Below are 25,529 nucleotides of genomic sequence, written 5' to 3'. Positions count from 1 at the left end.
TGGGAAGTGAAGCTTCAGCAGGGGCTTCAGGGTTAGGGTCCTCGAAGACCACACGAAAGGCCACCAGAAAGGCCTGCAGGTCAAGGACGACAGGATCCCATGCTTCCCATAGGGGGGTGACCCATTTCAAGGCATCACCCGCTAGGTAGTCAATCATAAAGGCCACTTTAGCCCAATCGGAAGGAAAATAGAGAGGGTAGGCCTTAAAGTGTAGCATGCATTGCTCCACAAATGCACGACACTGTCTTGGATCCCCATAGTATCGTGGCGGATCCGCAGGAACGAGAGCTGATAGATCCATCTGGGCGGTGCGTAATTCGCCTGGAACTCAGCTAAGGGAAAAAAAAAATTTTCTATTTATTTTTAATGCATGTATTCACTAGAAAACGTCTCAGAGAGCGAAGGCCGTGGGGCTCAACGGGAACCATGGCCTGAGCATGCTGTTATGCACACGCCCGGACTGACTGGCGTGTGCGGGAGTAGTGGTTCCACTGGACCATGAACCGGAGGGTGCCTGGAGGGGCGTGACTAAGTATCTGGCCGATCCGACCAAGGTGGCACGACGGCATACGACGCCAGTGCACCAAGGAGAAACCGGGCAGAGGGACCAGGTGCTACTCCAGGTCAAACTCCGGACACGGGCGTTGACCCACACAGGGATTACTGGAACAGGCAGGTTAGGCTGGCACAGACTGGTGGATATAAGCGAACATGGCAGGTATGCAGACGGGTGGATGCAGGCGAGTATGCAGGCGGGGAGGTACTGGCCGAAAGGATGGGCTGGAGCACAGAGAGGACAAGACCCAGTACAGACTGGGTCACAGAAACAGAACCGCAGATGCAGTAGCCAAACACAGCAGAGAGGGAATGCCCGAAGAGGTGGGCAAGAGAAGAGCAGGATGGGACTGCCGGAGCAGCGAGCTCAAGCAGAGCAGGACAGGACTGCCGGAGCAGCGAGCAGATGCAGAGCAGGACGGGACTGCCGGAGCAGCGAGCAGAAGCAGTGCAGGACAGGACTGCCGGAGCAGCGAGCAGATGCAGAGCAGAAACCGCAGGAGCGGCAAGCAAGGCAAGACCAGAGTGGAAACCGCAAGAGCGGCAAGCTAAGCAGGAGCAGAGCGGAAACCGCAGAGCGGTAAACAAGGCAGGAGCAGAGCGGAAACCGCAGAACGGTAAACAAGGCAGGAGCAGAGCGGAAACCGCAGAGCGGTAAACAAGGCAGGAGCAGAGCGGAAACCGCAGAGCGGCTAAGTAGGCAGGAGCAGAGCGGAAACCGCAGAGCGGCAAACAAGGCAGGAGCAGAGCGGAAACCGCAGAGCAGTAAACAAGGCAGGAGCAGAGCGGCTTAGTAGGCAGGAGCAGAGCGGAAACCGCAGAGCGGCTAAGTAGGCAGGAGCAGAGAGGTAACCGCAGAGCGGCAAACAAGGCAGGAGCAGAGCAGAAACCGCAGGAGCGGCCAGCAAGGCAAGAGCAGGGCAGAAACCGCAAGAGCGGCAAGCTAAGCAGGAGCAGTGCGGAAACCGCAGAGCGGTAAACAAGGCAGGAGCAGAGCGGAAACCGCAGAGCGGTAAACAAGGAAGGAGCAGAGCGGAAACCGCAGAGCGGTAAACAAGGCAGGATCAGAGCGGAAACCGCAGAGCGGCAAACAAAGCAGAGCAGGGGGGACAGGGCTCTGTTCACACGGAACAGACAGGAAGAGAAAGGCAGAGCCAGATACCCACAGGGTACTTGCAGTGAAGTAGCGAGTGGACCACAAACTCACAAACGGGAGTACAGAGACAACAAGCAGGAGTTAGGTACGAGTTCAGACTCTGCAGAAAAAGGAAGGGAACGGACATAGAGGCAAAACAGGTAAAGGATAGGAGAGAGTTCAGACTGGAACTGAGTGTACGGAGGAGACCGACACTGCAGCGGGATACAGGAGCGGGTCTGGGAATACGGCCCCCAGAGAGGCGGGACGAACAGGCAAGGAGCGTGTTCAGACAGGACAGACAAGATACAGGAGCGGGTCTAGGTAAACGGCCCTTAGAAGGCGGGGGGAACAGGTTAGGAGCGTGTTCAGACAGGACTGGAAATACAGCCTCCAGGAGAGGCAGCAGGCAAGAGTACACAGACAGGACTCAGTTCAGACACGGGAACTGATACCGCAAGGCAGGAGACATAGACAGGACTCAGTTCAGACACGGGAACTGATACCGCAAGGCAGGAGACAAAGACAGGACTCAGTTCAGACACGGGAACTGATACCGCAAGGCAGGAGACATAGACAGGACTCAGTTCAGACACGGGAAGTGATACCGCAAGGCAGGAGACAAAGAACGGGACCTGGCACCTTCAGAGTGCAAGCACACACTGAATGAAACACTATGCTCAGGCAGGGATAGATGGGAGCAGCTGAGCTATATACCAGGTGACAGACAGCAATAGGCTGAGGACGCACAAGGGGTGTGACCCACAGCAGGTACAAAAAGCAGGAAGTGATCGGGCGCCGCCCTTAAGCAGCAGAAACAGACACAAACAGACAGCATGGAGGGAAGCCGGAGAGACATTCTGGACAGGAGATCAAGTGCGCGCTCTTGCACAGTGGGAGATGGACCACTATGCAAGGACGCCGCCAGGTATGTTACACTCGCCACCAAGCGATCCTGAGAAAGGCTGGCCGGGCGATGGATCAAGCAGCGTCTACTGGCAATACCACCTTGGATACGCCCATTCTCGTCTGATCTCGGAAGCAAAGCAGGGCTGGGCTCAGACAGTACTTGGATGGGAGACCTCCTGGGAACACCGGGTGCCGTAGACCATTTTGATAACGTTTTGCCCTACTGCCCAGCTCGGCTAGCATGGAACGGCGCCTTGCCGGACACCGACCTTAAGTAACTTAGATGATGGAAGCCCCAAGGCCTCTGAGCCAGTTGGCAGCTAAGTACGCTACCCCGCCGCCTTCACGCAGGCCTGACACCGAGCTCCTTGTCACGGCAAGGAGTGCTTATTGACTCCGCAGCTCGCCGTGTGGAAATAATGGCATTAAAAGCACCCGGGGCCGTGAAGGGGCCAGGCTTTCAGCAGGTGCCCAGGGAAGGTTTTGTATGCCGGCTGCCTAGCGAGGGCCAGCAGAAGTAACATGTATCTCTGCAAAGAAGCTTGTGTAACCAAGCCAGACAGCTGACAAAGAGCTAACCTCAGTGCAAGGAAGGTGCGGAAGGTGCGGAAGGAATTGGGGAGGGGGGGGTGATTCCTGATAGGGCCCTGAAATCATAAAACAGGCAGGAGAGTCTGACGCATGGTGACGGAGAGGTTGTAGGGGCAGATAGGGGGTGTTGTCACGTGCGAGCACGTGTGCATGCTGGCTTTTGGGTGAGAGTGCGCTTCCTAGGTGTGGCGCGCTGCAGACAGTCAAAGGGATTGTTCTCTTTCATTAAAAGTTAATCCCCGGCTGCAGGCTATTAGAAAGCAACTAACCGCGCTCTACTCAACCCTACCCGGGTCTACCGGTGAGTTTCGCCTCAGCTCCCGGCCTGTGGCATTGGCCGTGAAGCTGACGTTCCGTCGACAGCGCTGCAGCCGATCAGTGAGCTCAGCGGCTCTGAGTGGGGCGTTGTGTCTACAAGACCTTTTAAGGAAGCCAGCAAAAAAATTGAAGAGAAGGGAAAGCACAAAAGGACCTGGTCTTGCTGAGCACTGGAAAGGGCAGCCGGCAGCCAGACGTCAAAGTAGAAAAGCAGCAAGTGAGAGACCTGTCTCTGCCTATGGCGACACCACTCTGAACATGCACGATCTCGTCTGATCTCAGAAGCTAAGCAAGGTTGGGCCTGGTTAGTACTTGGATGGGAGACCACCTGGGAATACCAGGTGCTGTAGGATTTTGCTTTTTCCTTCCTTCCACCAGCAGGGGGCACTCTCTTCTATGTCTTTTTTCCATTCCCTTTCACAAGTGCACACATTCATTTTCTTTTCTTTTTTTAATTTGCTTTCTCTCTTGCGCTATTTCATCTCTGCAAAATACCAGCATCCTTCTGATCACCGTGGGCCTCCAGCATTGTTGCTTCTTTACTTTTAATACTAGGCTCCTTTTCACCAGGACCAGCGTCTCCCGCGTGGCTGGAGGCAACCACCGGTAACCCCAAGCAGAAGACCTTTGCAGGCAACATGACCCTCCCCACTGAAGAGCAGCTCAAAGTCACTGGCAACCATCTCACCCTCTTCCTTCATTCACCCCTGGACGTCTCGCTCCGCCCCCAAGTTACGGATCCAGCTTGCTCTTTCTGTCACAATACCGCGATGAAGGGTTTAGCCTGCAGGAGACCCTGCGCCGAGACATTTTTGAAGACACCTGATGCGGCGGGTGAGTCACTGCTAAACAAACCACACCTGTAGGGACGGCACAGCCTTTGCATGGACCCTTCGGAGCCCGCCCCGTCACGGCCAGATTGCTCGCCACCAAGCGATCCTGAGAAATGCTGGCCGGGCGATGGATCGAGCAGCGTCTACTGGCCATACCACCTTGGATACACCCGATCTCGTCTGATCTCGGAAGCAAAGCAGGGCTGGGCTTGGACAGTACTTGGATGGGAGAACTCCTGGGAACACCGGGTGCTGTAGACCATTTTGATGATGTTTTGCCCTACTGCCCAGCTCGGCTAGCATGGAACGGCGCCTTGCCGGACACCGACCTTAAGTAACTTAGATGATGGAAGCCCCAAGGCCTCTGAGCCAGTTGGCAGCTAAGTACGCTACCCCGCCGCCTTCACGCAGGCCTGACACCGAGCTCCTTACCACGGCTAGGAGTGCTTATTAACTCCGCAGCTCGCCGTGTGGAAATGATGGCGTTAAAAGCACCCGGGGCCGTGAAGGGGCCAGGCTTTCAGCAGGTGCCCAGGGAAGGTTTTGGATGCCGGCCGCCTAGCGAGGGCCAGCATAAGTAAGATGTTTCTCTGCAAAGAAGCTTGTGTAACCAAGCCAGACGGCTGACAAAGAGCTAACCTCAGTGCAAGGAAGGCAAGGAAGGTGCGGAAGGAATTGGGGAGGGGGAGGTGATTCCTGCTAGGGCCCTGAAATCATAAAACAGGCAGGAGAGTCTGACGCATGGTGACCGAGAGGTTGTAGAGGCAGATAGGGGGTGTTGTCACGTGCGAGCACGTGTGCATGCTGGCTTGTGTGTGAGAGTGCACTTCCTAGGTGTGGCGCGCTGCAGACAGTCAAAGGGATTGTTCCCTTTCATTAAAAGTTAATCCCCGGCTGCAGGCTATTAGAAAGCAACTAACCGCGCTCTACTCACCCTACCCGGGTCTACCGGGGAGTCTCGCCTCTGCTCCCGGCCTGTGGCATTGGCCGTGAAGCTGACGTTCCGTCGACAGCGCTGCAGCCGATCAGTGAGCTCAGCGGCTCTGAGTGGGGCATTGTGTCTACAAGACCTTTTAAGGAAGACAGCAAAAAAATTGAAGAGAAGGGAAAGTACAAAATGACCTGGTCTTGCTGAGCATTGGAAAGGGCAGCCGGCAGCCAGACATCAAAGTAGAAAAGCAGCAAGTGAGAGGCTTGTCATCTTTCCTTGGATCCTAGCTGGTAAATCATGTCTTTGTCCAGCATGTGTCCAGTCCTACATATCATCTGCTTCTCAGCATGAAGATTCTGTGTCTTGTGGGGTGGGCAGAGCAAGAGAGCCCCCACTTTCTGTACCATGGGCTTTTATAGCCAGTCGTATGGACACCTGTTCTACATATGGTAGTGAACCAAAAATACACACACAAATAGCGCATGTCAACTAGACACGATGGCTGAGGCATAGAACTCAGAAAAATGATTATCGATTAACATTCCAAATGAATTTCCATAATTAACCATTTAACATTTCCCCCTTTTTGAGAATAAAAGGACTTTAACTGAAATTTCTCAAAAGAAGATACATTCATCAATCATTTTTTCTTTCCTTCTTCCTTGGCAATATCATTAAATTTCCATAATAATAATAATAGTAATAATAGTATCAATATCGGATTATTGTTATATAATGATGTGAATTCATGTTATGGTAAGCAGTGACTAATATTCATTTAATATGTAGAATTATACTTCCCTATATCTAAATTGAAGCAATCGCGGGTTCAATCGTCATCATCTGATGTCATCGGGTCGTCGTCTCGTCTTCTTCTTGGTTCTTTTATAACACAGTCTTTAGATGAAAACTCCTTTGAAATAAATTACAGCATGTAGATATTGTACAGTCCATAATTGTGCTCATTATTGTTCAGTCCATAAACTGTACTCTTTATTAGAAAGATCTTGTGTGTCAGTTGATAAGAAAACAAAGTCCATGGATGAAATGTAGCTTTAATATCTGTGCATTGTCACCTGGACTTACGTTGGATCGTCTTTGGAATCTTCCGTGTGTCCGCACTGGTCTCGTGTCACTTTTGGAACAGATGTGACGTCTTTGGTCAGTAAAGCAAGGGTTAACTTGACAATTTCCTGCTTTATATAGCACCATAACCAGTACTCAGTTCTTTATATACAGGACACATATGCCAGGTATTACCTGTTCACCAGCTTTCATTGAAGCATTGAAGGTGATAAGAAACCACTGGAACGTGATGAAACTTGAACACAACACAGTACATATAGGATCATCGTCCTCTGCCGTCCTGGTGATCAGTGGTGTGAATTGTATTGTATGTAATGGACACAGTCTATTATAACACTCAGCATTCACACCTGTTACCTTCTGAGACGTCCGGATATCAGTTGCTTCTTCTTGTAACTTTTGAGAATCTCTTTGATTTATAAAAATGAAAAGTCTTTATTAAGATAGAATTCATAATTGCGATGTCTTGATTGAAGTCTTCATTCCCTAATCTGATACCAAATCTGGCAGTTTTTCCTAACCTATAATATCACAGCGTACCATAGCAATCAGTAATATCCATCTAATTATTATCAAAATATTAAAATAAATTATGTTTGGAATAATAAACAATAATAGATAATAATTCATTATCAATCAAGTTCTCCATATGATAGAACATTTTTATGTCATAGGTGTAATTACCTTTTCCAACCCATAGGTGTCAGTGTATTTTGAAAAAACAAGTTTTTATATCTTTATTAAACCAATAATATCAAAGAATGTATACTCCTGAACCAAAATGAATAAATATATGAATGTATGAATGAATGAATGAATGAATAAATGAATGAATGAATTGTTGTGTTTACTCAGAAAATGTAAACATTTTTTTCCTTAGCAATATATATTTAATGAAGCAATACTCTTGTATTAGACATTACTTTATTAAATATTAATGTGTTTTCTCAATTGAGATATTGAACTGAAATAAAATCAAATGAGAATTAAAAAATGAAAAAATAGAAAAATAAAAGTATAAAGTAAGAATAAAATTTTAAAAATGAAAAATAAAATTAAGAGTAAAAATAAGAATAAAAATAAAAATAAGGCCTTTAAATTTTAATGACAAATGCAGAGTAATTATATTCTCCATAAAAAATACCCTTATATCTCCATTATCTGGATGATTTCATATTTGTCATAACCTTGTACCACGAAAAAATCAAAAAATATTAAATTATGCAACTTTGCATGTAATACCCTTCTTAATTATACCATAGTACCTTATTATTATTTCTTCTTTATTAAAATGTGTGGAAAATAAGTATTGATCAAAAGTGATTATGTAATCAGGATCAAAAACACATTTTCCCCCTTAATACCAAAAATATTATTTTATAAAATTTATGTATATATCAGAACCAAATTAAAAACAATTATTCTTCTAGAAATATTGTGCATAAATTTCATATCGATGAGTAGCATAGATTTGACTAAAGAGAGGTGTGTACCTATTTAGGTAACCATTAAAAATAATATTATAGTTATTCAAGAATATTATCATTTGGAAAATTATTCTAAATATAAATTTGCTTTGTAAACCATTTTGATGTGTGGTTGCCCTTATCCACTATTAGTTAAATCAAGAAATAATAATTATTAAAGAAATATAGAAATATACATATGTAGATAATACCTAATTAAGTATTATAATTTCCTCAGAATTAAATATATTTTTGTACCTTCACATAAAGAAACATTTTTTTTTTTCAAACATACAAACATACGAGGTCTCTGTCACATCAATCACACTTAGCAGCTGCTGATTTACTCATCTGTCACCTTCACTCTGACATTCACAGATCTGTTCAACTCAAACATTCCACATATGCAGTTTTAGATATATATATATATATATTTAACCCAAAATTGTTGTATCCCAATTTATTAATGCGCATTGCCATATCAATTGAATATCTTTATATTTCTTTGAATATTCCCCAAGTACATATTATATAATATGAGAGTAAGTCACTGGAATTTCAGACACTTGAAAAAACTCTTGTCTTAGATTCTTTTTTCACTGGCTGCCCGGTCTTAAGTTACATCAGTTGAAAATAGAATGAATGGGATACTATACTATTAGCTCAAAGTTCAAAGGCCGCAGCTGTCACACGTCATGCTGTAAAGCTACTTTAATTTGCACGAACACTACATGCACAGAAAATATTAGCAACACAAAAGAATTAATAAGTATTACATATATATTATAGTTCAACTAGATATATTGTTATTATTTTAAAATGTTATACACATAAAATCATGCAATTTTTTCACTTCCTGTGTGAATAAAGAAATAAATCCATTTTAGAGTTCTTTGATCAAATCCTGCTTTGGAATGAAAACTCTAAGGAAATATAAGAAAATAAAATTAAATATCAAATTCATACAGAAACAGAATTATTTAAATATCTTATACATATATTGGTTGGTTCTAATGTAATTCAAAATATTGCTACTTAAATTTATATATATGAAGTTCTAATTTATTAATTAATATATATATATATATATATTTTATAAACGTATATATAAATACAATTATACGCAATCTCTACTTAGACAAGTGTATATATATATATATATAAATATACATATAAATATATATATGAACTATTAGAAACTATGTAACTACAATTTTACTGTATAAGATTATAAATAAATATTGAGACATTGTATTACATTTTGATACAACATTATAATTACAGTTTTTCCTTAGCCACTCCCTAAACCAAATCTTCTGTCTCTCTCAAATATCTCCAGGAACGCCCTATTTAGGAAAGACATTTTTCTATCCTTCAAAACCTCAGAGAACTGCCTGTTCTTCTGTCCACATTCCATGACGTCACTGTGAGTTGGTCGTCTCACCTGTCTCTGTCCATCAGTTTCAGCCATTTTCCTTTTTAGAGAATCACAGTTCTGACTGAGAATTAACTCATTCTGTGGAGAGATGGATCTTTGCACTGGCTGATATGGCTTATAACATATATGAAATCTTCTGCGTATTTGATAGAGTTCACTATGGGGATGACTCAGTCTAGAAGAGTTTGATATTGGCTTTTGGTAAGATTTTACCTTTCCTGGTTTTATAAATTTAGCTTGATTTATTTTCTTTTCACGATTCTCATGTTTTCTAACAAAATCCAGCATCTGCGCACATTCAAATAATGAATTTTTTTGTGATGCCATAACTTGGGAAACTGAATTTAGGAATTTGAATTTTTGTACAAAAGTTGTTATCATATGTTGTACTTTTCCATTTTTGATGAGAGCTTTGTACAACCGTTCAAATATGGACATGAATGTATATGTACATTCGTTCCTACCAATCCTTAGTTTCTGCAGATCTTCTATGTTGGGAAAATCCTTTGTGACACAATAAATCAAATATCTTAATCTGTCCAAATCATTTTCCCATCCATTAGGAGAGTCATTTTCACAGGGCATTAAATGTAAACGTCTGGACAATGTCACAGGAATCCATATTTTAAATAATTGATTCCTCTCCTCATTGGATAAATCAAACTTATCAGAGAAGCTCTCAAATGTCTCTGAATTTCTACAGGCATGGATTTTGACATCATATTTTGGCATGATTTTGTATAATTTCAGCAAATTTTTCCTCATTTTAATTTGGAGTTGAGCCTGGGTAATTCCAGAATTCTCTGATATTTTTAGTGGCTCTTGTACGTCCGTTCCTCCTACGTCACTCACGTCTCCTCCCACATCACCTAGTATGTCGGTTTCTCATATGTCAGTCATGTCTCCTCCCATGTCAGGTTTCTGTATGTCTGTCTCTTGGTCAGACCCAAGGTCACCTTCAGTTAGAGACACGTGTCTTACTTCTTGTTCATTTTCCACATTACAGTCAGAATCAGTATCACCGTCTGACACTTCTACACTATTTTCCTGCTTAGAAATCTCTAACACAAGACTATGAAAAAAATCTACCAAATGTAGAATATTTCTCAATTTCTGTTTGTCTCTATTTACCAATTTAGAAGTTAACTGTAAATTCTGCAATTCACATTCTTTGTATAAACTGAGCCACAAAACTTCTATGTCATCTCCTACTTTAACTTTGAAATTAATATTACTTTGTTTAGCAAAAGAAGAAATTATATCCATATTTTGCTTACCTTAAGATTCCTTGGCTTCTCTTTATCAGCACGTCCTGTCTTCAGTTCGTCTGATTCTTTTCCTGTGTGATTCTGTTCCTTGTTAGTACCTCTGCTTCCTGTCTTTCCTCAGTCTGTAGGTCCTTTCTGCTTCTCGTGACAAACTAGTGAATTTACTGACACGTGAACAACAGCTGTTCAGCTCGTCAGGACTCCCCCCTTGTTCACGGAAGAAATTCACTTACTTAATTTAAAAAACAAAAAAACAGGACTGGCTGGCTCACCATTGTAAAATAATACTCTTCCTGTATTATTTTTTTCTACTGAGGACTTCTCAAAGTATCAATATCACGATATTCTTATAAAAAAATGTATCTATTTATTCTTGGAATGTCCATTAAAAAGAATCAGATTGCAGCAGGTACATACAATAATTAGTTATAAAGTAATTGTCCATTTGTCCATAATTAGCTTAATTGTTGAGATTCACCCATCTTTCCTTGGATCCTGGCTGGTAAATCATGTCTTTGTCCAGCATGTGTCCAGGCCTACATGTCATCTGCTTCTCAGCATGAAGAATCTGTGTCTTGTGGGGTGGGCAGAGCAAGAGAGCCCCCCCTTTCTGTACCATGGGCTTTTATAGCCAGTCGTATGGACACCTGTTCTACATATGGTAGTGAACCAAAAATACACACACAAATAGCGCATGTCAACTAGACACGATGGCTGAGGCATAGAACTCAGAAAAATGATTATCGATTAACATTCCAAATGAATTTCCATAATTAACCATTTAACATTTCCCCCTTTTTTGAGAATAAAAGGACTTTAACTGAAATTTCTCAAAAGAAGATACATTCATCAATCATTTTTTCTTTCCTTCTTCCTTGGCAATATCATTAAATTTCCATAATAATAATAATAGTAATAATAGTATCAATATCGGATTATTGTTATATAATGATGTGAATTCATGTTATGGTAAGCCGTGACTAATATTCATTTAATATGTATAATTCTACTTCCCTATATCTAAATTGAAGCAATCGCGGGTTCAATCGTCATCATCTGATGTCGTCGGGTCGTCGTCTCGTCTTCTTCTTGGTTCTTTTATAACACAGTCTTTAGATGAAAACTCCTTTGAAATAAATTACAGCATGTAGATATTGTACAGTCCATAATTGTGTTCATTATTGTTCAGTCCATAAACTGTACTCTTTATTAGAAAGATCATGTGTGTCAATTGATAAGAAAAAAAAGTCCATGGATGAAATGTAGCTTTAATATCTGTGCAGTGTCACCTGGACTTACGTTGGATCGTCTTTGGAATCTTCCGTGTGTCCGCACTGGTCTCGTGTCACTTTTGGAACAGATGTGACGTCTTTGGTCAGTAAAGCAAGGGTTAACTTGACACTTTCCTGCTTTATATAGCACCATAAACAGTACTCAGTCCTTTATATACAGGACACATATGCCAGGTATTACCTGTTCACCAGCTTTCATTGAAGCGTTGCAGGTGATAAGAAACCACTGGAACGTGATGAAACTTGAACACAACACAGTACATATAGGATCATCGTCCTCTGCCGTCCTGGTGATCAGTGGTGTGAATTTCATTGTATGTAATGGACACAGTCTATTATAACACTCAGAATTCACACCTGTTACCTTCTGAGACGTCCGGATGTCAGTTGCTTCTTCTTGTAACTTTTGAGAATCTCTTTGATTTATAAAAATTAAAAGTCTTTATTAAGATAGAATTCATAATTGCGATGTCTTGATTGAAGTCTTCATTCCCTAATCTGATACCAAATCTGGCAGTTTTTCCTAACCTATAATATCACAGCGTACCATAGCAATCAGTAAAATCCATCTAATTATTATCAAAATATTAAAATAAATTATGTTTGGAATAATAAACAATAATAGATAATAATTCATTATCAATCAAGTTCTCCATATGATAGAACATTTTTATGTCATAGGTGTAATTACCTTTTCCAACCCATAGGTGTCAGTGTATTTTGAAAAAACAAGTTTTTATTTCTTTATTAAACCAATAATATCAAAGAATGTATACTCCTGAACCAAAATGAATAAATATATGAATGTATGAATGAATGAATGAATGAATAAATGAATGAATGAATTGTTGTGTTTACTCAGAAAATGTAAACATTTTTTTCCTTAGCAATATATATTTAATGAAGCAATACTCTTGTATTAGACATTACTTTATTAAATATTAATGTGTTTTCTCAATTGAGATATTGAACTGAAATAAAATCAAATGAGAATTAAAAAATGAAAAAATAGAAAAATAAGAAGTATAAAGTAAGAATAAAATTTTAAAAATGAAAAAATAAAATTAAGAGTAAAAATAAGAATAAAAATAAGGCCTTTAAATTTTAATGACAAATGTAGAGTAATTATATTCTCCATAAAAAATACCCTTATATCTCCATTATCTGGATGATTTCATATTTGTCATAACCTTGTACCACCAAAAAATATTAAATTATGCAACTTTGCATGTAATACCCTTCTTAATTATACCATAGTACCTTATTATTATTTCTTCTTTATTAAAATGTGTGGAAAATAAGTATTGATCAAAAGTGATTATGTAATCAGGATCAAAAACACATTTTCCCCCTTAATACCAAAAATATTATTTTATAAAATTTATGTATATATCAGAACCCAATTAAAAATAAATATTCTTCTAGAAATATTGTGCATAAATTTCATATCGATGAGTAGCATAGATTTGACTAAAGAGAGGTGTGTACTTATTTAGGTAACCATTAAAAATAATATTATAGTTATTCAAGAATATTATCATGTGGAAAATTATTCTAAATATAAATTTGCTTTGTAAACCATTTTGATGTGTGGTTGCCCTTATCCACTATTAGTTAAATCAAGAAATAATAATTATTAAAGAAATATAGAAATATATATATGTAGATAATACCTAATTATGTATTATAATTTCCTCAGAATTAAATATATTTTTGTACCTTCACATAAAGAAACATTTTTTTATTTTTAAACATACAAACATACGAGGCCTCTGTCACATCAATCACACTTAGCAGCTGCTGATTTACTCATCTGTCACCTTCACTCTGACATTCACAGATATGTTCAACTCAAACATTCCACATATGAAGTTTTAGATATATATATATATTTAACCCAAAATTGTTGTATCCCAATTTATTAATGCGCATTGCCATATCAATTGAATATCTTTATATTTCTTTGAATATTCCCCAAGTACATATTATATAATATGAGAGTAAGTCACTGGAATTTCAGACACTTGAAAAAACTCTTGTCTTAGATTCTTTTTTCACTGGCTGCCCGGTCTTAAGTTACATCAGTTGAAAATAGAATGAAAGGGAAACTATACTATTAGCTCAAAGTTCAAAGGCCGCAGCTGTCACACGTCATGCTGTAAAGCTACTTTAATTTGCACGAACACTTCATGCACAGAATATATTAGCAAAACAAAAGAATTAATAAGTATTACATATATATTATAGTTCAACTAGATATATTGTTATTATTTTAAAATGTTATACACATAAAATCATGCAATTTTTTCACTTCCTGTGTGAATAAAAAAATAAATCCATTTTAGAGTTCTTTGATCAAATCCTGCTTTGGAATGAAAACTCTATGGAAATATAAGAAAATAAAATTAAATATCAAATTCATACAGAAACAGAATTATTTAAATATCTTATACATATATTGGTTGGTTCTAATGTAATTCAAAATATTGCTACTTAAATTTATATATATGAAGTTCTAATTTATTAATTAATATATATATATATATTTTATAAACGTATATATAAATACATTTATACGCAATCTCTACTTAGACAAGTGTATATATATATATATATATATATATATATATATGAACTATTAGAAACTATGTAGCTACAATTTTACTGTATGAGATTATAAATAAATATTGAGACATTGTATTACATTTTGATACAACATTATAATTACAGTTTTTCCTTAGCCACTCCCTAAACCAAATCTTCTGTCTCTCTCAAATATCTCCAGGAACGCCCTATTTAGGAAAGACATTTTTCTATCCTTCAAAACCTCAGAGAACTGCCTGTTCTTCTGTCCACATTACATTACGTCACAGTGAGTTGGTCGTCTCACCTGTCTCTGTCCATCAGTTTCAGCCATTTTCCTTTTTAGAGAATCACAGTTCTGACTGAGAATTAACTCATTCTGTGGAGAGATGGATCTTTGCACTGGCTGATATGGCTTATAACATATATGAAATCTTCTGCGTATTTGATAGAGTTCACTATGGGGATGACTCAGTCTAGGAGAGTTTGATATTGGCTTTTGGTAAGATTTTACCTTTCCTGGTTTTATAAATTTAGCTTGATTTATTTTCTTTTCACGATTCTCATGTTTTCTAACAAAATCCAGCATCTGCGCACATTCAAATAATGAATTTTTTGTGATGCCATAACTTGGGAAACTGAATTTAGGAATTTGAATTTTTGTACAAAAGTTGTTATCATATGTTGTACTTTTCCATTTTTGATGAGAGCTTTGTACAACCGTTCAAATATGGACATGCATGTATATGTACATTCCTTCCTACCAATCCTTAGTTTCTGCAGATCTTCTATGTTGGGAAAATCCTTTGTGACACAATAAATCAAATATCTTAATCTGTCCGAATCATTTTCCCATCCATTAGGAGAGTCATTTTCACAGGGCATTAAATGTAAACTTCTGGACAATGTCACAGGAATCCATATTTTAAATAATTGATTCCTCTCCTCATTGGATAAATCAAACTTATCAGAGAAGCTCTCAAATGTCTCTGAATTTCTACAGGCATGGATTTTGACATCATATTTTGGCATGATTTTGTATAATTTCAGCAAATTTTTCCTCATTTTAATTTGGAGTTGAGCCTGGGTAATTCCAGAATTCTCTGATATTTTTAGTGGCTCTTGTACGTCCGTTCCTCCTACGTCACTCACGTCTCCTCCCACATCACCTAGTATGTCGGTTTCTCGTATGTCAGTCATGTCTCCTCCCATGTCAGGTTTCTGTATGTCCGTCTCTTGGTCAGACCCAAGGTCACCTTCAGTTACAGACACGTGTCTTACTTCTTGTTCATTTTCCACATTACAGTCAGAATCAGTATCACCGTCTGACACTTCTACACTATTTTCCTGCTTAGAAATCTCTAACACAAGACTATGAAAAAAATCTACCAAATGTAGAATATTTCTCAATTTCTGTTTGTCTCTATTTACCAATTTAGAAGTTAACTGTAAATTCTGCAATTCACATTCTTTGTATAAACTGAGCCACAAAACTTCTATGTCATCTCCTACATTACCTTTGAAATTAATATTACTTTGTTTAGCAAAAGAAGAAATTATATCCATATTTTGCTTACCTTAAGATTCCTTGGCTTCTCTTTATCAGCACGTCCTGTCTTCAGTTCGTCTGAGTCTTTTCCTGTGTGATTCTGTTCCTTGTTAGTACCTCTGCTTCCTGTCTTTCCTCAGTCTGTAGGTCCTTTCTGCTTCTCGTGACAAACTAGTGAATTTACTGACACGTGAACAACAGCTGTTCAGCTCATCAGGACTCCCCCCTTGTTCACGGAAGAAATTCACTTACTTAATTTAAAAAACAAAAAAACAGGACTGGCTGGCTCACCATTGTAAAATAATACTCTTCCTGTATTATTTTTTTCTACTGAGGACTTCTCAAAGTATCAATATCACGATATTCTTATAAAAAAATGTATCTATTTATTCTTGGATTGTCCATTAAAAAGAATCAGATTGCAGCAGGTACATACAATAATTAGTTATAAATTATATAACTGTTCTACATATGGTAGTGAACCAAAAATACACACACAAATAGCGCATGTCAACTAGACACGATGGCTGAGGCATAGAACTCAGAAAAATGATTAGCGATTAACATTCCAAATGAATTTCCATAATTAACCATTTAACAGAGACCGCCTGGGAATGCCAGGTGCTGTAGACCATTTTGATGACGTTTTGCCCTACTGCCCAGCTCGGCTAGCATGGAACGGTGCCTTGCCGGACACCGTCCTTAAGTAACTTAGATGACGGAAGCCCCAAGGCCTCTGAGCCAGTTGGCAGCTAAGTACGCTACCCGGCCGCCCTTCACGCAGGCCTGACACCGAGCTCCTTGCCACGGCTAGGAGTGCTTATTGACTCCGCAGCTCGCCATGTGGAAATGATGGCGTTAAAAGCACCCGGGGCCGTGAAGGGGCCAGGCTTTCAGCAGGTGCCCAGGGAAGGTTTTGGATGCCGGCCGCCTAGCGAGGGCCAGCAGAAGTAACATGTTTCTCTGCAAAGAAGCTTGTGTAACCAAGCCAGACGGCTGACAAAGAGCTAACCCCAGTGCAAGGAAGGCAAGGAAGGAATTGGGGAGGGGGGGCATGATTCCTGCTAGGGCCCTGAAATCATAAAACAGGCAGGAGAGTCTGACGCATGGTGACGGAGAGGTTGTAGGGGCAGATAGGGGGTGTTGTCACGTGCTAGCACGTGTGCATGCTGGCTTGTGTGTGAGAGTGCGCTTCCTAGGTGTGGCGCGCTGCAGACAGTCAAAGGGATTGTTCCCTTTCATTAAAAGTTAATCCCCGGCTGCAGGCTATTAGAAAGCAACTAACTGCGCTCTACTCACCCTACCCGGGTCTACCGGTGAGTCTCGCCTCTGCTCCCGGCCTGTGGCGTTGGCCGCGAAGCTGACGTTCCGTCGACAGCGCTGCAGCCAATCAGTGAGCTCAGCGGCTCTGAGTGGGGCCTTCTGTCTACAAGACCTTTTAAGGAAGCCAGCAAAAAAATTGAAGAGAAGGGAAAGCACAAAAGGACCTGGTCTTGCTGAGCACTGGAAAGGGCAGCCGGCAGCCAGACTTCAAAGTAGAAAAGCAGCAAGTGAGAGGCTTGTCTCTGCCTATGGCCACACCACCCTGAACACGCCCAATCTCATCTGATCTCAGAAGCTAAGCAGGGTTGGGTCTGGTTAGTAGTTAGATAGGAGACCGCCTGGGAATGCCAGGTGCTGTAGGCTTTTGCTTTTTCCTTCCTTCCACCAGCAGGGGGCACTCTCTTCTATGCCTTTTTTCCATTCCCTTTCACAAGTGCACACATTCATTCTCTATTCTTTTTTTCATTTGCTTTCTCTCTTGCGCTATTTCATCTCTGCAAAATACCAGCATCCTTCTGATCACCGTGGGCCTCCAGCATTGTTGCTTCTTTACTTTTAATACTAGGCTCCTTTTCACCAGGACCAGCGTCTCCCGCGTGGCTGGAGGCAACCACCGGTAACCCCAAGCAGAAGACCTTTGCAGGCAACATGACCCTCCCCCCTGAAGAGCAGCTCAAAGTCACTGGCAACCATCTCACCCTCTTCCTTCATTCACCCCTGGACGTCTCGCTCCGCCACCAAGTTACGGGTCCAGCTTGCTCTTTCTGTCACATTACCGCGATGAAGGGTTTAGCCTGCAGGAGACCCTGCGCCGAGCCATTTTTGAAGACACCTGATGCGGCGGGTGAATCACTGCTAAACAAACCACACCTGTAGGGATGGCACAGCCTTTGCATGGACCCTTCGGAGCCCGCCCCATCACGGCCAGATTGCTCGCCACCAAGCGATCCTGAGAAAGGCTGGCCGGGCGATGGATCGAGCAGCGTCTACTGGCCATACCACCTTGGAGATGCCTGATCTCGTCTGATCTCGGAAGCAAAGCAGGGCTGGGCTCGGACAGTACTTGGATGGGATTCCTACTGGGAACACCGGGTGCTGTAGACCATTTTGATGACGTTTTGCCCTACTGCCCAGCTCGGCTAGCATGGAACGGCGCCTTGCCGGACACCGACCTTAAGTAAGTTAGATGATGGAAGCCCCAAGGCCTCTGAGCCAGTTGGCAGCTAAGTACGCAACCACGCAGGCCTGACACCGAGCTCCTTGCCACGGCTAGGAGTGCCTATTGACTCCGCAGCTCGCCGTGTGGAAATGATGGTGTTAAAAGCACCCGGGGCCGTGAAGGGGCCAGGCTTACAGCAGGTGCCCAGGGAAGGTTTTGGATGCCGGCCGCCTAGCGAGGGCCAGCAGAAGTAACATGTTTCTCTGCAAAGAAGCTTGTGTAACCAAGCCAGACGGCTGACAAAGAGCTAACCTCAGTGCAAGGAAGGCAAGGAAGGTGCGGAAGGAATTGGGGAGGGGGGGGTGAATCCTGCTAGGGCCCTGAAATCATAAAACAGGCAGGAGAGTCTGACGCATGGTGACGGAGAGGTTGTAGGGGCAGATAGGGGGTGTTGTCATGTGCGAGCACGTGTGCATGCTGGCTTGTGTGTGAGAGTGCGCTTCCTAGGTGTGGCGCGCTGCAGACAGTCAAAGGGATTGTTCCCTTTCATTAAAAGTTAATCCCCGGCTGCAGCTTATTAGAAAGCAACTAACCGCGCTCTACTCACCCTACCTGGGTCTACCGGTGAGTCTCGCCTCTGCTCCCGGCCTGTGGCATTGGCCGTGAAGCTGACGTTCCATCGACAGCGCTGCAGCCGATCAGTGAGCTCAGCGGCTCTCAGTGGGGCGTTGTGTCTACAAGACCTTTTAAGGAAGCCAGCAAAAAAATTGAAGAGAAGGGAAAGCACAAAAGGACCTGGTCTTGCTGAGCACTGGAAAGGGCAGCCGGCTGCCAGACTTCAAAGTAGAAAAGCAGCAAGTGAGAGGTTTGTCTCTGCCTACGGCCACACCACCCTGAACACGATCAATCTCATCTGATCTCGGAAGCTAAACAGGGTCAGGCCTGGTTAGTACTTGGATGGGAGACTGTAGAATAATTCTATTCATGTATTATTTTTTTCTACTGAGGACTTCTCAAAGTATCAATATCACGATATTCTTATAAAAAAATATATCTATTTATTCTTGGATTGTCCATTAAAAAGAATCAGATTGCAGCAGGTACATACAATAATTAGTGATAAAGTAATTGTCCATTTGTCCATAATTAGCTTAATTGTTGAGATTCACCCATCTTTCCTTGGATCCTGGCTGGTAAATCATGTCTTTGTCCAGCATGTGTCCAGGCCTACATGTCATCTGCTTCTCAGCATGAAGATTCTGTGTCTTGTGGGGTGGGCAGAGCAAGAGAGCCCCCCCCTTTCTGTACCATGGGCTTTTATTGCCAGTCGTATGGACACCTGTTCTACATATGGTAGTGAACCAAAAATACACACACAAATAGCGCATGTCAACTAGACACGATGGCTGAGGCATAGAACTCAGAAAAATGATTATCGATTAACATTCCAAATGAATTTCCATAATTAACCATTTAACATTTCCCTCTTTTTTGAGAATAAAAGGACTTTAACTGAAAAATCTCAAAAGAAGATACATTCATCAATCATTTTTTCTTTCCTTCTTCCTTGGCAATATCATTAAATTTCCATAATAATAATAATAGTAATAATAGTATCAATATCGGATTATTGCTATATAATGATGTGAATTCATGTTATGGTAAGCCGTGACTAATATTCATTTAATATGTATAATTATACTTCCCTATATCTAAATTTAAGCAATCGCGGGTTCAATCGTCATCATCTGATGTCATCGGGTCGTCGTCTCGTCTTCTTCTTGGTTCTTTTATAACACAGTCTTTAGATGAAAACTCCTTTGAAATAAATTACAGCATGTAGATATTGTACAGTCCATAATTGTGTTCATTATTGTTCAGTCCATAAACTGTACTCTTTATTAGAAAGATCATATGTGTCAGTTGATAAGAAAACAAAGTCCATGGATGAAATGTAGCTTTAATATCTGTGCAGTGTCACCTGGACTTACGTTGGATCGTCTTTGGAATCTTCTGTGTGTCCGCACTGGTCTCGTGTCACTTTTGGAACAGATGTGACGTCTTTGGTCAGTAAAGCAAGGGTTAACTTGACACTTTCCTGCTTTATATAGCACCATAAACAGTACTCAGTCCGTTATATACAGGACACATATGCAGGTATTACCTGTTCACCAGCTTTCATTGAAGCGTTGCAGGTGATAAGAAACCACTGGAACGTGATGAAACTTGAACACAACACAGTACATATAGGATCATCGTCCTCTGCCGTCCTGGTGATCAGTGGTGTGAATTGTATTGTATGTAATGGACACAGTCTATTATAACACTCAGCATTCACACCTGTTACCTTCTGAGACGTCCGGATGTCAGTTGCTTCTTCTTGTAACTTTTGAGAATCTCTTTGATTTATAAAAATTAAAAGTCTTTATTAAGATAGAATTCATAATTGCGATGTCTTGATTGAAGTCTTCATTCCCTAATCTGATACCAAATCTGGCAGTTTTTCCTAACCTATAATATCACAGCGTACCATAGCAATCAGTAATATCCATCTAATTATTATCAAAATATTAAAATAAATTATGTTTGGAATAATAAACAATAATAGATAATAATTCATTATCAATCAAGTTCTCCATATGATAGAACATTTTTATGTCATAGGTGTAATTACCTTTTCCAACCCATAGGTGTCAGTGTATTTTGAAAAAACAAGTTTTTATATCTTTATTAAACCAATAATATCAAAGAATGTATACTCCTGAACCAAAATGAATAAATATATGAATGTATGAATGAATGAATGAATGAATAAATGAATGAATGAATTGTTGTGTTTACTCAGAAAATGTAAACATTTTTTTCCTTAGCAATATATATTTAATGAAGCAATACTCTTGTATTAGACATTACTTTATTAAATATTAATGTGTTTTCTCAATTGAGATATTGAACTCAAATAAAATCAAATGAGAATTAAAAAATGAAAATGAAAAAATAGAAAAATAAGAAGTATAAAGTAAGAATAAAATTTTAAAAATGAAAAATAAAATTAAGAGTAAAAATAAGAATAAAAATAAAAATAAGGCCTTTAAATTTTAATGACAAATGCAGAGTAATTATATTCTCCATAAAAAATACCCTTATATCTCCATTATCTGGATGATTTCATATTTGTCATAACCTTGTACCACCAAAAAATATTAAATTATGCAACTTTGCATGTAATACCCTTCTTATTTATACCATAGTACCTTATTATTATTTCTTCTTTATTAAAATGTGTGGAAAATAAGTATTGATCAAAAGTGATTATGTAATCAGGATCAAAAACACATTTTCCCCCTTAATACCAAAAATATTATTTTATAAAATTTATGAATATATCAGAACCAAATTAAAAATAATTATTCTTCTAGAAATATTGTGCATAAATTTCATATCGATGAGTAGCATAGATTTGACTAAAGAGAGGTGTGTACCTATTTAGGTAACCATTAAAAATAATATTATAGTTATTCAAGAATATTATCATGTGGAAAATTATTCTAAATATAAATTTGCTTTGTAAACCATTTTGATGTGTGGTTGCCCTTATCCACTATTAGTTAAATCAAGAAATAATAATTATTAAAGAAATATAGAAATATATATATGTAGATAATACCTAATTATGTATTATAATTTCCTCAGAATTAAATATATTTTTGTACCTTCATATAAAGAAACATTTTTTTTTTCAAACATACAAACATACGAGGCCTCTGTCACATCAATCACACTTAGCAGCTGCTGATTTACTCATCTGTCACCTTCACTCTGACATTCACAGATCTGTTCAACTCAAACATTCCACATATGAAGTTTTAGATATATAAATATATATATATATATTTAACCCAAAATTGTTGTATCCCAATTTATTAATGCGCATTGCCATATCAATTGAATATCTTTATATTTCTTTGAATATTCCCCAAGTACATATTATATAATATGAGAGTAAGTCACTGGAATTTTAGACACTTGAAAAAACTCTTGTCTTAGATTCTTTTTTCACTGGCTGCCCGGTCTTAAGTTACATCAGTTGAAAATAGAATGAATGGGATCCTATACTAATAGCTCAAAGTTCAAAGGCCGCAGCTGTCACACGTCATGCTGTAAAGCTACTTTAATTTGCACGAACACTTCATGCACAGAAAATATTAGCAACACAAAAGAATTAATAAGTATTACATATATATTATAGTTCAACTAGATATATTGTTATTATTTTAAAATGTTATACACATAAAATCATGCAATTTTTTCCCTTCCTGTGTGAATAAAGAAATAAATCCATTTTAGAGTTCTTTGATCAAATCCTGCTTTGGAATGAAAACTCTAAGGAAATATAAGAAAATAAAATTAAATATCAAATTCATACAGAAACAGAATTATTTAAATATCTTATACATATATTGGTTGGTTCTAATGTAATTCAAAATATTGCTACTTAAATTTATATATATGAAGTTCTAATTTAATAATTAATATATATATATATTTTATAAACGTATATATAAATACAATTATACGCAATCTCTACTTAGACAAGTGTATATAGATATATATATATACATATATATATAAGTACTATTAGAAACTATGTAACTACAATTTTACTGTATAAGATTATAAATAAATATTGAGACATTGTATTACATTTTGATACAACATTATAATTGCAGTTTTTCCTTAGCTACTCCCTAAACCAAATCTTCTGTCTCTCTCAAATATCCCCAGGAATGCCCTATTTAGGAAAGACATTTTTCTATCCTTCAAAACCTCAGAGAACTGCCTGTTCTTCTGTCCACATTCCATGACGTCACTGTGAGTTGGTCGTCTCACCTGTCTCTGTCCATCAGTTTCAGCCATTTTCCTTTTTAGAGAATCACAGTTCTGACTGAGAATTAACTCATTCTGTGGAGAGATGGATCTTTGCACTGGCTGATATGGCTTATAACATATATGAAATCTTCTGCGTATTTGATAGAGTTCACTATGGGGATGACTCAGTCTAGGAGAGTTTGATATTGGATTTTGGTAAGATTTTACCTTTCCTGGTTTTATAAATTTAGCTTGATTTATTTTCTTTTCACGATTCTCATGTTTTCTAACAAAATCCAGCATCTGCGCACATTCAAATAATGAATTTTTTTGTGATGCCATAACTTGGGAAACTGAATTTAGGAATTTGAATTTTTGTACAAAAGTTGTTATCATATGTTGTACTTTTCCATTTTTGATGAGAGCTTTGTACAACCGTTCAAATATGGACATGAATGTATATGTACATTCCTTCCTACCAATCCTTAGTTTCTGCAGATCTTCTATGTTGGGAAAATCCTTTGTGACACAATAAATCAAATATCTTAATCTGTCCGAATCATTTTCCCATCCATTAGGAGAGTCATTTTCACAGGGCATTAAATGTAAACGTCTGGACAATGTCACAGGAATCCATATTTTAAATAATTGATTCCTCTCCTCATTGGATAAATCAAACTTATCAGAGAAGCTCTCAAATGTCTCTGAATTTCTACAGGCATGGATTTTGACATCATATTTTGGCATGATTTTGTATAATTTCAGCAAATTTTTCCTCATTTTAATTTGGCATTGAGCCTGGGTAATTCCAGAATTCTCTGATATTTTTAGTGGCTCTTGTACGTCCGTTCCTCCTACGTCACTCACGTCTCCTCCCACATCACCTAGTATGTCGGTTTCTCGTATGTCAGTCATGTCTCCTCCCATGTCAGGTTTCTGTATGTCCGTCTCTTGGTCAGACCCAAGGTCACCTTCAGTTACAGACACGTGTCTTACTTCTTGTTCATTTTCCACATTACAGTCAGAATCAGTATCACCGTCTGACACTTCTACACTATTTTCCTGCTTAGAAATCTCTAACACAAGACTATGAAAAAAATCTACCAAATGTAGAATATTTCTCAATTTCTGTTTGTCTCTATTTACCAATTTAGAAGTTAACTGTAAATTCTGCAATTCACATTCTTTGTATAAACTGAGCCACAAAACTTCTATGTCATCTCCTACATTAACTTTGAAATTAATATTACTTTGTTTAGCAAAAGAAGAAATTATATCCATATTTTGCTTACCTTAAGATTCCTTGGCTTCTCTTTATCAGCACGTCCTGTCTTCAGTTCGTCTGATTCTTTTCCTGTGTGATTCCGTTCCTTGTTAGTACCTCTGCTTCCTGTCTTTCCTCAGTCTGTAGGTCCTTTCTGCTTCTCGTGACAAACTAGTGAATTTACTGACACGTGAACAACAGCTGTTCAGCTCGTCAGGACTCCCCCCTTGTTCACGGAAGAAATTCACTTACTTAATTTAAAAAACAAAAAAACAGGACTGGCTGGCTCACCATTGTAAAATAATACTCTTCCTGTATCATTTTTTTCTACTGAGTACTTCTCAAAGTATCAATATCACAATATTTTTATAAAAAAATGTACCTATTTATTCTTGGATTGTCCATTAAAAAGAATCAGATTGCAGCAGGTACATACAATAATTAGTTATAAAGTAATTGTCCATTTGTCCATAATTAGCTTAATTGTTGAGATTCACCCATCTTTCCTTGGATCCTGGCTGGTAAATCATGTCTTTGTCCAGCATGTTTCCAGGCCTACATGTCATCTGCTTCTCAGCATGAAGATTCTGTGTCTTGTGGGGTGGGCAGAGCAAGAGAGCCCCCCCTTTCTGTACCATGGGCTTTTATAGCCAGTCGCATGGACACCTGTTCTACATATGGTAGTGAAACAAAAATACACACACAAATAGCGCATGTCAATTAGACACGATGGCTGAGGCATAGAACTCAGAAAAATGATTATCGATTAACATTCCAAATGAATTTCCATAATTAACCATTTAACAGAGACCGCCTGGGAATGCCAGGTGCTGTAGGCTTTTGCTTTTTCCTTCCTTCCACCAGCAGGGGGCACTCTCTTTTATGCCTTTTTTCCATTCCCTTTCACAAGTGCACACATTCATTCTCTTTTCTTTTTTCATTTGCTTTCTATCTTGCGCT

At 39.4% G+C, this 25,529-nt stretch overlaps 1 non-coding gene and 4 pseudogenes across 1 annotated transcript; all 5 read left to right on the top strand.

Annotated features, from left to right (window-relative positions):
* The first annotated feature begins 2,680 nt into the window (after nt 1-2,680).
* LOC141269326 (5S ribosomal RNA) lies at nt 2,681-2,800 on the top strand (annotated as a pseudogene).
* A 942-nt stretch (nt 2,801-3,742) lies between these two features.
* Nucleotides 3,743-3,861, top strand: LOC141268132 (5S ribosomal RNA; annotated as a pseudogene).
* Nucleotides 3,862-4,482: 621 nt separating this feature from the next.
* On the top strand, nt 4,483-4,602 carry LOC141267256 (5S ribosomal RNA). The gene has a single exon (XR_012321265.1). It is a non-coding gene; the product is annotated as a 5S ribosomal RNA (ribosomal RNA).
* Nucleotides 4,603-17,521: 12,919 nt separating this feature from the next.
* LOC141268115 (5S ribosomal RNA) lies at nt 17,522-17,640 on the top strand (annotated as a pseudogene).
* Nucleotides 17,641-18,261: 621 nt separating this feature from the next.
* LOC141268830 (5S ribosomal RNA) lies at nt 18,262-18,381 on the top strand (annotated as a pseudogene).
* Nucleotides 18,382-25,529: the final 7,148 nt, after the last annotated feature.

Source organism: Phyllobates terribilis, unplaced genomic scaffold, assembly GCF_046119375.1.
Source record: "Phyllobates terribilis strain yellow unplaced genomic scaffold, ASM4611937v1 Scaffold_4__5_contigs__length_816908805, whole genome shotgun sequence".
NCBI classification, from domain to species: domain Eukaryota; kingdom Metazoa; phylum Chordata; class Amphibia; order Anura; family Dendrobatidae; genus Phyllobates; species Phyllobates terribilis.
The sequence above is the reverse complement of the archived record's forward strand: the minus strand, read 5'-3'. Positions and strand labels throughout refer to the sequence as shown.